The sequence below is a fragment of the Eptatretus burgeri genome, chromosome 4 (genome assembly GCF_056783735.1).
Source record: "Eptatretus burgeri isolate ZD-2024b chromosome 4, Ebu_testis_v1, whole genome shotgun sequence".
NCBI lineage: Eukaryota > Metazoa > Chordata > Myxini > Myxiniformes > Myxinidae > Eptatretus > Eptatretus burgeri.
In genome coordinates this window covers 33277153-33291400 of record NC_140964.1, presented here as the reverse complement: position 1 = coordinate 33291400, position 14248 = coordinate 33277153, and the positions used below count along the sequence as shown (strand labels likewise).

Genomic DNA, 14248 nt, shown 5'->3' with positions numbered 1-14248 from the left:
TTCGATTCTTTCATTGGTAGCCCGTCTGCCAGCAGGAGACGGGGTTTTGCAGCAGCAGGAGATGGGGTTTTGCAATTGCGTGTGTGTGTGCATTTGTGTATGTCTGTCTCTGTGTCTGTCTAGGATATAAAAAAATAAAATTTTATTAAAAAATTTTTTTTTACCATTTGAGCTTTCATCATCAAATTTTCAACAAACCTTTATTATGAGAATATGGAGAACACTGATTAATAAATTTTCCTTTTTTATTTTTTAAGCTGTTATTTTCATCAAATTTAGTGAGTACAAAGTCGATGTGGACGGGTTTTGCATTTTGAGATGCTTTCTCGTTCTTATGTAAGTTGAAGCTTTGACTAGACTCGGTGCACTCATTCGAGTGAGTGTCCGCTCTGAGTCTGAGAAGCCGGTGGTTCAAACCCTGGCTGAGTCGTACCAAAAACTTTAAAAATTGTATGTGCTGCTTCTTTGCTTGACTATAAGCATTTGAAATGTTAAGAGTACAGACAGTCCCCATCGGTTGACATCCATGAGGAGGAGGAAATTCCTCGTTCGGAAATGCCCCACAGTGCCTTGAGAAAAGTGGTGCCATTGTTGTGATATCGTTGTTTCCCAGAATACCCCTGGAAGTGACGGCCCTTAACCCAAGCTCTAGGTGTGTGTGCCTCGTCGAGCAGTTTTATGTTGTGTCGCAAATGTTCATCTGTATGTCCATTGTGTGTGTGTGTGGCAGCTCCACTACGGGCCTTAGATTATGTAAATAAAATTAATAACAATATCAAAGCGTTCCTCTTCAAAGCTTTTGTTGATTTCGTTTTTCTAGAGAATCTAAAGCTCATAGAGAAACTTGTACAAATGGGTCATGCAAGAGAAAGACATAAGATGTCACCGTAGTTTTATGTGTTACTAGGATATTCGGAGACCATTGGCAAATATATTTGTGTATGGGGTTTGAACTTGGGATTCCAGTATCATGAGCCTTTAATCATGTAAATGTGTATTTCCATTCCAACCAGGCCATCTTTTCTGGGTGTCATTTTATGTTTTCTTTTTTTTTTGTCAAAACTTCAAATGTGGGATGTTCCACAAATTTCCGTATGAGGTAAATGTGTCAAATTTGTTCACTACCCTTGCAGGCCTGTCACCACGATTTTCAGTGGGTGGATGCGAATCTAAAAGTGGAAACTTATCCCTGGTCCACACGCTAACAGCGTGCCATGCCAAGTGGTGTCTGGGGACATCCCCTCTCCCATCGGATATTTTTAATTCTTGATTTATTTTCCTGTACTTTGGGGCATTTGGAGGGTTGTTTGGGTTTAATTACTTAAGAAAAGTTGAATTTCGGATTTGAATTTTTTTTCTTTTTTTAGAAAAAGGAATTGTAGTTGAAAACATTTTTTCACCAGCAAAAGGGGAGTCCAACATGGCAATGACGGGCCAAATGGCCTCATTTCCCTGTTTAAGGTCATTATGAGAGCCTGTGACCACTCCTTACACACAACGTAGCCCCGTGGGAGACTGTGGATCCTTTGCATATTACATTCCAATCTGCATTCACACCCAACGAACCCCAGCTGGTTACAGGCATGTCCTGTATTTTAATGATTCATTCAAAGCTTTAAATAAGATTTGCCCTGCCCCAAAAATAGTGATGACATAATTTATGCTTTCATGTGTTACCTGTAATTTGAGGGGCAAACTTGAAGCTCACTTTCTGGGTTTGTCTTGTATAGTTGCTACGAGCTACATCTTCAATTCTCCCAGCATTCTTGTATTAAGGTAGTTTTAATGCAGAAATTCAATTTTTGGGAGAGAAATTCCATTGCATGAGTTCTTGCTCTACCACTGCTTCTTGGCCAGAGGCTGGGGCTTCCATTGATTTAGAAATGCTTCTTGTACAAATCATTAGCCATGATATGGGTTTGCTGTTAATTCATTTAAGATACTGTACAACACCTGTAATCACAATGTGGAAGCATTATGCCACATAAATTCTAGTTCTCCAAACTTTTTTTATTGTCAGGCATGTTGTTTTAGATTGAATACCTTTAGACTTTGACTTCTTTGTTTCACTTCTGTGCACCTGGGGATTTTTTTGTTTGTTTTTGTATACCTTGTCGAGGCTCGTATGAGAGCGAACACACAACGCACAGCAAAGGGGGCATGAGACAAGAGGGGCGCGAGTGGGAAGGACAAAACAGTGGGAAACAGAGACATTTGGAGATCTGTGGAAGGGAGAGAGATGGGGTGGGGAACATGGGGAATACAAGATGGACATTACAGGGACTTTCAGGAAGGAAAGCAGGGAATTTGAAGGAGGTGGGCTTGAGGTGGATTAACGGGGGTAGAAAAGATCGAGGATTTGGATGGGGGATGACAGGTGGTGGTGAACAGCGGTTTTGAAGGCCTGGAAGGAAGAATGGGATTGAAAAGAGTGAGGGAGTTTATTCCAAAGGTGGGGAAAAAGAGGAATGAAAGAGTGAAGGTGAGCAGTGATTCGTGATTTTGGTAGTTTTACCAAAAGGGGGTTGTTGGCGGACCTTGAGCGCCCTGTGGAAATGCGGTGGGGACAAATCGCAGAGAGAGCAGGGGAGGGGAGACTGGAGAGGAGACTGTAAAAGACAGAAAGACCACCGACCTGCCTGCGGTGAGAGAGTGAGAGGCACAAATACTCAGACTCATTGCGGGAGATGCCAATGATCTGACATGCCTTGGTTTCCACAGCGTGAAGGCGAGAAAGGTGGGAGGCAGGAGCACTAGCCCAGAGGGGAGAGCAGTACTCCATCAGGCTGTGGACGAAAACTTCGTAAGTGGTCAGCACCTCAGGTGAGCCGAGGAAGGACTTTGCACGAGGGAGGATTCCCAGTCGTCGACTGGCTTTAGAGGCCAGGTTTGAAATGTGGCTTTCCCAGGAAAGATCATGGCAGATCGTGAGACCCAAAAGCTTGAAAGAAAGGACTTCTTCCAGAGGATTGTTGAGAAAGTGGATGGGGGGCGGGGGGGTTCTAGACGGTCCTTTCGGAGAGACATAGTGAGAGAGTGAGATTTGTCCGGATTGAAAGACATGTTCCACCTGTTGGACCAGTTTGTGATTTTACCCAGATATGCAGTGAGCGAAGAAGTTGCTGCATGCCGGTCTGAGGGATGACATGGTACGGCAGAGGGTGGAGTCATCAGCACAAAGATAGAGGATTTTCCAGAGAGTCAGAGAGATCGTTGATGAAAACCAAAAAAAGAACAGAGCCCAGAACGCGGCCTTAAAGAACTCCAGCCTGGACAGGAAGAGGGGATGAGAGAATTCCATTATGGGCCACATGTAGACTGTGACAGGAGAGGAAGTCTGTGAGCCATGAGTGAAGATGGCCTTGTATACCATAGGAAGAGAGTTTGGCAGTTTTGCATGTAATGAGCAGTTTCTCATCACTATATTAGGAACGTTTTTGTGGATTGTTGAATCGATAACCATATATATATATATATATATATATATATATATATATATATATATATATATATATATATATATATATATATATATATTGTTATGGATCCGGGGTGTCGGGATTCTCACCCGGTCCGAGGCGCCACCCTCACCACCACCGTCTCCGAGGTTTATAATGCCGGCCGGCTCAGCACAGGCCTCGGGTCACGCGCCTTCAATCGCGATACCAACGTAATCCTGAACCTTGCCAGTTGGGGAAATAGAACCCCTGGTTACAGACTGGTTTTGTCAGATGCCGAGCGTTTTCTGACAGTCTGTAACCATTTTTGGTTTTATATGCCAATTGAACGCGTTCCTCAACGCGACACAAATTAATCCATAGTGGCAACTTCATACAAGTCAACCAGATTTATTGGGGAACATCGGGGATCACAACACAAGCAAAATTCACGACAATGTTGTTATAAAGAATCCTCAACCCGTTCTGAACGAGGGAACCACGGACTACAGGTTTCGAGAGGGTTGCTTGCGAAATATGCCTGAAACAACATGCAGACAAAGACAGACAGACAGACAGCATGCATGCAAGACAAGACAGAGAACTTGGTGATGTCTCATGGACGAGAGGACAGTGTCAAGAGCACGAATGTCGCTCGCAACAGGCGGATGTCCACGGATTTGAGCTCCCGCTCGAACGTGCCGCGTGGCGAAATAGATCTCGTCCTCCTTTTGCCCCCTTCGCACCGCACACGGTCTCCGCGCCCTCTGACCCCGCGTAAGGTTGACGATGGGCCTCAGCTGATCTCTCTCACGGTCCAGCATACAAATCCAGGCCTGGCCCGTTCACCAGACAAGGCCCAAATCGAGGTGCCAGGCTCTGGCAAGCGGATCGGCAAACGTGTCGAGCCGTTGGTGTGAGCAGGGACCGTCAGAGGCTCCGGCGTCTCCTCTCCTGCCTTCCCGCCTCGAAGCCCGACTTGCCAACTCCGTCCTCAGTTTCTCTCTCTGTCGAATGACCTTTTCTTTCCTGAGAGTCGGTCGCCGATTCGACGTGCAGGCAACCTCTCTTTCGTTCGCTCGCTTCGAAGCCCCTGCTCATCCAGCAGATCGCGACTCGACACTCGTCGTTTCTCTGTTGCCTTCCCTGCCTTTCTTTCGGCTCGTTCCTCACGAAAAAATAGAAGCTGTCCCGTGTACAGCCGATCAGCGCCACCACGGTGCTCACAGTTTCACCACAGTCTCTTTTTCGTTCGCTCCTTCAACACACGAGCCCGCCTCTCCCGGCGAAGCCGAAAAACTCCTCCCCTTTGCGTCATTTCCTCTTTTTGGCCACACCCTCTCAGCCGACTGGACGGGGCCTATCGTCCATGATGGGGAAGAAGAAAAGGGAGCCCTCGTTGCACCACCACACAAACAATAAACAGCTTCTTGCATCCCCCGACACACATGTAACGTCCATTTTACCAAACAACCTATCTATACATGCATTTAATGGGGGATCTGAGCTTATCCTATATTTAGTTGTGCAATAAGGGCCATTTCCGTAACACTACCCCCACCTTTCTCCCAAGGCTCTCTGTCTGTCTGTCTTTGTCTGCACGTTGTTTAAGGCATATTTCGCAAGCGACCCCCTCGAAACCTGTAGTCCGTGGTTCCCTCGTTAAGAACGGGTTGAGGATTCTTAATAACAACATTGTCGTGAATTTTGCTTGTGTTGTGATCCCCGATGTTCCCCAATAAATGAGGCTGATAGAGAAATTAAAATCCAATTTCTAAATTGGATTTCTCAAATCCAATGTAAAACTGCTCCTGGATGCAGCACCTCCAACTGTTAGAACCCATGCGGAGGTGTCCATAATGGTTTCCGTCCCCTGGCTCAAGTTCTGTCCTGGTGGCATTTCTATTTCCCCTTGCACCTCCAACCTATTTCCCATGGCTCCACTCATTCCATGCTCAGGACTCCCACACACAGCAGGCTGCCCACATTCCAAGGTTATGTGTTGACATTCCACACCTTCAACCTTGCCTGTATACTGACGAACTGCCTCGCACTCCAGGGCTACATTCTCGACCGCCAGGTGAGTACCCACGCACGTTTCGGCCTCGGCAGCACATACCGATGCTGTAATCTGGACTGTGGGCTCACAGCATTCATTCACAGGCACTCCACACACACATTCAGGGGTCACACATATGTGCACGCTATCAGACAGAGTCTCTTCATTAACGTAAAATTCAATTTCTACCTTAAGCTCCTCGTCCGCACCATGTATGCATGTGCCCACGTACCTGCTTCGTTCCAGAGTCACCTCGGTCCGGTCACTTCTCTCCAGCAGGTTGCTCATCATTGATTTGCCACACTCCTCCAGGGCTGTCAGCTCCACATGCTGGACCTGCTCAAAATGTATTTCATTCGTCAACAACCCCTATGCTGCCTCAATGTCTCCATCACCAGGATTTTCTCTAATATTGTGGTGTCATCCGACGAGTGATGTCAATCAAGTTCCACACTACTTACATTACTCCCTGTGGTGATGTCACACATCCCATATTTTTGTGCTGTCATACTTCCTGGCTCCATTTTCTTTTCCATTTGAGTCGTTCTTCCTCTCCGAGCCTTTTTAGTTGTTCGTTATCTTTCCGGAGTTTTTCCATCTCCGTGGACTCCAACCTTGCTCTCTCCTTTAATTGGTCAGTTTCAAATTCGTTTTCTTTTTGTTTTCTATCCCACCATCTCTCATGTTCTTCAGTCTCCAATCTCATCGTTTCCTTCAATTTGTGGATTTCCTTTTCCTGTTTCATTCCTTGTTCTTTTTGTTTCTTATTCCACTGTCTCTCTTGTTCTTCATTTTCCAATCTCATAGTTTCCTTCAATTGGCTGGTTTCCCTTTCCTGCTTCATTCCTTGTTCTTTCACCATCTCCGCTTACTCCACTTTTCCATAAGCAATTATGTACAGTCACTTATACGGTTTTACTTATGGGACTCGGCGCCACAACATTCATTCAAAGAAAAACAAGGAAAAGACCCCCTCACAGACAAGGGAGTCAGACTGGGCCCGTGGGCCTTTATAACGTGGGGCTTTGGTGACCGAAAGGGCCGCACGAGACCGTTGCAGGTTACCTGCACCCTCGTGGTGCCTTGATGGGGTGAGTCGCGACGTCCCGTCCCCAGGGCAGCTAGCGTAGCCGCGGTTGAACTCTGGCCTTCCGCGTGGCAGGCGAGCTCTCTCTGGCTCTCTCCACACAAACGCACGGTTTGCACGACACAGCAGGCAAGGCTGCGCCTCCAACTCGCATCTCCGCGACGCCCGGACTCTCCACCGACTGCAAGCTCCAAGCTCCCGACTCCGACCTGATCCCAGATCTCCACACAGCTCCTTGGCTTCTTCAGACTCTCTGAACCCCGACAGACACTCTCCACCGACTCAGACCGACTTCCTCCAGACCCCCTCCAGACCAGGTGAACTGGCACTCTGCGCAGCCTTTTATAGGGCTGATGAGACGAGATCCGACCTCCACCCTCTGAACTCTGACCCTTCTCGGAGAGCGGATGTCGCAGGAATCACCGACGCTCTTGATCCGAATTGCGGGCGAAGCTTGCCTTGCGGGCGAATTGCGCACGGAGCGGACGTTGTGGAAATCTCCGACCCTGCACCTCTGACCCTGCGCGGAGAGCGGACGTTGCAGGAATCACCGACGCTGCACGGCGAGAGAACCCTTGCCTATGCCTGCAGTGATGCCGTTTGATCGGATCTCGCCGCTGCTGGCGCAAAGATGACGTCATTTCGGAGATGAAGGTGAGGCGATGCTTGTGGTGTGTACATGTTGACGGTTGCTGGCGAAGTGGTGAGGATGGCGTGGTTTGTTGAGAGGCAGGTGTGGTTGTGGTGGTGGAAACGCGGTTGGTCTGAAGCGGTTGTTGAGAGCGATGTTGGTGGTGGTGGTTGTTGTGAAGTGGTTGATGAGAGCGATGTTGGTGGTGGAGGTGGATGTTGTGAAGCAGTTGTTGAGAGTGATGTTGGTGGTGGAGGTGGTTGTTGTGAAGCGGTTGTTGAGAGAGATGTTGGTGGTGGAGGTGGTTGGTCCAAAATAACGATAGTAAAGAATAACAGCTAACTCAAAGATATCAGCCCTGTCCACACGGATAAATTCCCATTTAACAATGGTGGGGAAATCTAACTGAACACGGACTTATCGGCATAACTAACGAAGGACCTTTATGGTGTTCTGCGAATTTCCACAGCCGTAACAATATATATATATATATATATATATATATATATATATATATATATATATATATATATATATATATATATATATATATATATATATATATATTTCTTCTTCCTCTTTCGGCTTGCTCCCATAAGGGGTCGCCACAGCGGATCAACCGTCTCCATTTCGCTCTATCCTCCACATCTTCAATTGACACTCCAACCACCCGCATGTCCGTCCTCACCGCATCCATGAACCTCTTCTTTGGCATTCCTCTTCTCCTCCTGCCTGGCGGCTCCATCTTCAACATCCTTGTCCTGATATACTCCGTTTCTCTCCTGTGCACATGTCCAAATCATCTCAATCTCGCCTCTCTCACTTTGTCTCCAAACCGTCCTACCTGCGCTGTCCCTCCAATATACTCATTTCTTATCCTATCCATCCTCGTCACTCCCAACGCGAATCGCAGCATCTTTAACTCTGCCACCTCCAACTCCGCTTCCTGTCTTATTGTTAGTGCCACCACCTCCAAACCATGCAACATAGCTGGTCTCACTACCATCTTATATACTTTCCCCTTCACTCTTGCAGCTACCCTTCTGTCACAAATCACTCCTGCAACTCTTCTCCACCCACTCCATCCTGCCTGCACTCTCTTTTTCACTTTTCTCCCACACTCTCCGTTACTTTGGACAGTTGATCCCAAGTATTTAAACCCATCCACCTTCCCCACCTCAACTCCTTGCAACCGCACCATACCACCACCCTCCCTCTCATTTACGCACATGTACTCCGTCTTACTCCTACTGACTATCATTCCCCTTCTCTCCAGTGCGTACCTCCACCTCTCAAGGCTCGCTTCAGCCTGCTCCCTACTCTCCCTGCAGATCATGATGTCATCCGCGAACATCATAGTCCATGGAGACTCCAGTCTGATCTCGTCCGTCAACCTGTCCATCACCATTGCAAACAGGAAAGGGCTCAGAGTCGATCCTTGATGCAATCCCACTTTAACCTTAAATCGGTCCGTCATTCCTACCGCACACCTCACCACTGTCACACTGTCCTCATACATATCCTGCACGATCCTCACATACTTCTCCACCACTCCCGACTTCCTCATACAATACCACAGCTCCTCTCTTGGCACCCTATCATAAGCTTTCTCTAAATCCACAAACACACAATGTAACTCCTTCTGGCCTTCCCTATACTTCTCCATCAACATTCTCAAAGCAAACATCGCATCAGTGGTGCTCTTTCCTGGCATAAACCCATATTGCTGCTCACAAATCGTCACCTCTCCTCTCAACCGAGCTTCCACTACTCTTTCCCACAACTTCATGGTGTGGCTTAACAACTTTATCCCTCTGTAATTTCCACAGCTCTGCACATCACCCTTGTTCTTGAAAATCGGAACCAGTACACTTAATCTCCACTCCTCCGGCATCCTCTCACTTTCCAAGACTTTATTAAACAATCTGGTTAACAACCCCACTGCCATCTCTCCTAAGCACTTCCATGCCTCCACTGGTATACCATCTGGGCCAACCACCTTTCCACTTTTCATCTACTTCATAGCAGTCCTCACTTCCTCCTTACTGATCCACCCCACTTCCAGATTCACTATCTCCACCCCTTCCAACCTTCTCTCTCTCTCATTTTCTTCATTCATCAGCTCCTCAGAGTACTCCATCCACCTTCTCAACACACTCTCCTCGCTCGTCAGCACATTCCCATTTGCGTCCTTTATCACCCTAACCATATCACTATATATATATATATATATATATATATATATATATATATATATATATATATATATATATATATATATATATATATATATATATATATATATTGTTGTGGTTGAGGAAATTCACAAACCACCATTCAGGTCCCGTAGGTGAGATATCTCTGCAAGTATATGTGTAGTTAGCCCCAAACCCGTTGTTTAGAGGGAATAAATGTCATTCATTCGGGCTGCGACCCTTTTAGATAGCCGTTTTTCTTTTACTATCTTTATTTTGGGCCAACCGCCATTACTACCACCACAACCACCACCAACCGCATCTCGACAACCACAGCCACCTTCTCCAGAACCGCCTTCACAACATCCACCTTCTCCACAACCGCTTTCACACAACAATCACCAACCGCAACGCCGCTTCACAACAACAACAACGCCAACAGCCACGACCTTTACCGTCACAACTCGCTCTCGCAACCATCGCATCACCGCCATTCCCGCGCCGCTTGTGGGCACCGATCCTGGACTCGTACAGGGCGCGCACCGAGCAGCGGGTGCAAAAAGCGGCCTTTCCGAGAAATCGGATCAAGAATGATTCACGCCCACTTCTGTTCCGTCCTATCAGCGAGCGTGGGGCGATTTGGCCCCGCCTCCAGGCGCGTCGGAGTATAATCAATATATGCAGATTCGGGGATCAGGAATGATTCACGCCCACTTTTCCTCCGTCCAATGGGCGAGCGTGGCTCCGCCCCCGAGCCGATCCTGATCCAAAAATCTGCATATGATTTCTCCTGTCGGACTATAAAGCGCCGAGCGCGGGGCGAATTTGACAGAGTTGAGAAGAGGGAAGAGTTGGAGAGTTGTGGCGGCGGCGAAATCAGTCGAGAGAGTGTCTGTCGGGGTCCGGAGAGTCTGGAGAAGCCAAGAAGCTTTGTGGAGGTCTGCGCTCGTGTCTAGAGTCGGGGAGCTGCGGAGAGGGGAGGCCGGGAACGCGGTTGAGGTCGCAGTGGCGTCGCTCGTCGCGGGACCTAAGCCAGCCAGATATCCTCTTTCCCCCGAGCATCAACAACCCCCCCCCCCCCTGTTTCCCCCTGTGCTGAGATAGTGTGAGAAGGGGGCCCCGTTCCCACCCCATTCCAGGCAGTGCCAGCGAGGCCCGCGGAGTCGGGGCGCCGCCGCCATTTTGCGGCTCATCACCAGACGGGTAGGCTCGACGCGGTCTCGGCCCCAGGCCCGTCTGCCCCATTATCGTTGAGGGTGGCCCCTTTTTTCTTTTGCTTTGGAGTATATGTGTTGTCGACACCATCTGTGAAGTAAAACTGTGTAACTGTTGCCGTGTGCTCGCGTAGTCGGTAGTAGACCTGCATTGTGTTTCTTTTGTTGCAATTGCTTTTGGTGCGTAATTGTTGTTTCTTCTTTTGTTACATTTGCTTTTGGTGCATAATTGTGGTAATTGTATATGTGTGCTTTCCGTTTGCCGCGGAATAAATGTGCTTTATGTTGAACTGTTTCTCGCGTTTCGCTTCGTCTTTTCTCTAATTGAATCTCCATCTTACTTCACGTAAAGGGTTGGTCGTGGGCTAAATACGCCCGGTAATTAATCGGAACCGTCAAGGTTGACGATAACACCGCTCGGTTATCCCGATAGTACGAAACGGGTCGCTTAAAGTGGCCCGTGTCCGAAGTCAACCTGCGGCGAGGTGCGATCGCCCGGTCTACCCTCCGTGTGGGTACTTAGGTAGGTCGAATTTGGCGAACAACCCTATCTCACGCGGGGGGCCGATTGGCACGATCGTGGTGAGGCCAAAAGGCCCACCCGTGACTAGTTCCCGGCGTTAGTCCGAGAGGGTCACGACGGGATTGTCCGTCCGGTGGGCGACGTGCCGCGATTCGAGTTACGTGCCGGCGGGCGCGAATCCGCAACTATATATATATATATATATATATATATATATATATATATATATATATATATATATATATATATATATATATATATATATATATATATATATATATATATATATATATATATATATATTGTTACGGTTATAGGAACCGTATGCATACAACATACAGGTGTCCCAAGTCAGTTATTCCATTAAGTATATGTGTGGACAGATCCCTTTAACTTCCTTGTGTTTAGTGGGAAAATTAAAGGAGTGCGTTGCGATGTTTTTTTTTTTAGTTAGATTAATAAATCTTTATATCCCCACTCCATTTCATTGCAAAGGCAAATCCACGACAACCCACAGTACCCTCTGCCTGCTTGCCCTCCTCTTGCTTGCTACTCATGCGTGGGCTGAACAACCGCGTGTTCACCTCCTCGCCGACTCGCAGTCCGAGGCAAAATCCTCTTTCAGGAGTTCCTTTTTGGCGAGTCTGCACATGTGGAGGGGGCGGGCTTCCCGGTATGGCCGAAACCCTGCCCAGAAAGGGCGGACCCATGGAAGCACCGTCCAATCAAGGCGGACAATGATGTCAGTTTCACTAAGGCCCCTCCCTGCTGATGGAGATGGATAAATTACGACACCATCCTCAGGGTGGAGTGCTTGATGTGCCTGGAGTTCGGAGAGTTCGAGAAGTGCTGAGACAGTTCGTTCTGTGCTGGAGTCTTGAGTTCTTTGGGGGTCTGGAAAAGAAGCGAAACTGCTATAGACGCTTGGAAGCCCGAATCCTGTCCCAGAGCAGGATCGTTTAAAGAAAGATCTGTTAGGGTCTTTTCCTTGTTTTTCTTTGAATGAATGTTGTGGCACCGAGTCCCGTAAGTAAAACCGTATAAGAGACTGTACATAATTGCTTATAGACGGTCGCAGCACCTTTTGCTTTGCCTTTGTTCTGTATACGTGCATGCGTGTTTTTACATACCTGCATGGCTGTATATGTGCATGTGTTATAAATAAATGTGCTTGTTTAAATGTACCCCGTTCGTCGTGTCATTTTCCCCTATTGAACCACGGTATTGAATTTCGGAATGGTAGCTGGTTTTTGAATACCGATAAATGAATCGGGTCCGGCGAGGTCTGGTGATAATACCCCGTTCGGTTATCCCAGAACGGAACGAACCGCTTAAGCGGTTCGTGTCCAAGCAGGCCCTTGCCGAGGTATGGTCTCTCGGTGGGTTACCCGCGCGAATATTTAGGTATATCGATATTCGGCGATTGACCCTGTTGCGCGCGGGTAGAATACGGACTGGGCCGTGGTGGGGTTAAGAACCCACCAGTGACTGGTTTCTGGCGTTGTTCCAGAAAGTCACGACTGAATTGCTCGTCCGGTGGGCGTGCGGCTGCTATTAATGAAAAGCGGTCGTTTGCAACAATATATATATATATATATATATATATATGTATATATATATATATATATATGTATATATATATATATATATATATATATATATATATATATATATATATATATATATATATATATATATATATATATATATATATATATATATATATATACAGTGGGACCCGCTTAATAGAATCAAAATCGTTGAGACCGATTCCATTGTATCTAAATGTACACAATTTTTCCCGTTTATTAGAATCAAAAACCCGCTTAATCGAATCAGCTGCTGGCCATCCACTTCGACAGTTCAGCGCCTACTGGCCGCACAGTTCCAACATTTGCCACCAGGCGGCTGACGTCACGCTAAAAATAACGCTATGCCACTACAGTGATTTCGCTAGTCATTGTACAGAAAGGCAGACGGCTGACAGCTGCAGTCTAAGCACTAGGCGTGTCGTCATTTCCACGATGGACAGAAAACGAAAGTGGACGGATCGTTCAAACATTGATAAAGCACAAATCCTGAGGGACTATGACGCTTTGCCCAGAATGAGCCAACGAGAAGCTGCAGACAAGTTGGAAATTAACCAGCCGATCCTATGCAAGATTCTGAAAGATCGAGAGGCCATTCTGAAAGGTCAAGTGGATTCGTCGTCTTCTCAGAAACGCAAGCGAAGCGGCAACGCACCCGATGTCGAATCAGCAATGGTCAAGTGGATTCAAACTTCTAGAGAAAAGGAAGCACCGCTTTCTGGACCTCTGATGCGGGAGAAAGCGGCTCAGTTCGCGGAAAAGTTCAACAACAAGAAGTTCAGTGCGACAAACGGCTGGATTGACCGGTTCAAGAAAGACGTCCACAAGAAACTTCACAGAGAGGCAGCGGCGGCTGACGTAGGAGGGAAACAACAATGGCTGGACCACGTGTTTCCGGATCTCGTAGAAGGCTTCACGGCTGATGAGATCTGGAATGCTGACGAAACCGGTTGTATTTTCGGGCCTTACCAGACGGAACGTTCCTCTTCAAGGGAGATCAGCACTGTGGTGGGAAAAAGCCAAAGGAAAGAATCACGGTGCTTTTTTGCTGCTCGATGACTGGTGCTAAGCGTCCTCCTTTCGGTATTGGTAAAAACAAGAATCCACGGTGTTTCAAAGGCCTCAAAACAATTCCAGTTCGCTACAGAGCCAATTCCTCCGCATGGATGACAGGTTTCCTCTTCACTGAATGGCTCGATGAGTGGAATCACGAGCTTCGGCGTCATGACCAGAAAGCGTTGCTTCTCATCGACAACTGTCCGGCACATCCCCAATCACTTCAACTGTCGAACATTACTGTGGCATTTCTCCCGCCGAACACAACCTCTGTTCTTCAACCGTTAGATCAGGGAATTATCCGTTCATTCAAAGCTCATTACCGCCGTGCCATGCTACGAAAAGTGCTCACTGAGATTGACAACGAGGATGGAGCAATGACAGCGAGTGACTTGGCGAAAAAGATAACGATCCTCGACGCTATGCTGTTTACGGACGCAGCATGGAATGATGTGAA

General features: G+C 47.3%; 1 long non-coding RNA gene across 1 annotated transcript in view; it reads right to left on the bottom strand.

The window, feature by feature from the left end:
- Nucleotides 1-5747: 5747 nt before the first annotated feature.
- The window catches only part of LOC147027764 (uncharacterized), a 29365-nt gene continuing 20864 nt past the window's right edge, over nt 5748-14248 (bottom strand). Inside the window, exon 3 of the long non-coding RNA XR_015057247.1 lies at nt 5748-5832. This is a non-coding gene — a long non-coding RNA (uncharacterized LOC147027764). The remainder of the gene's footprint in view (nt 5833-14248) is intronic.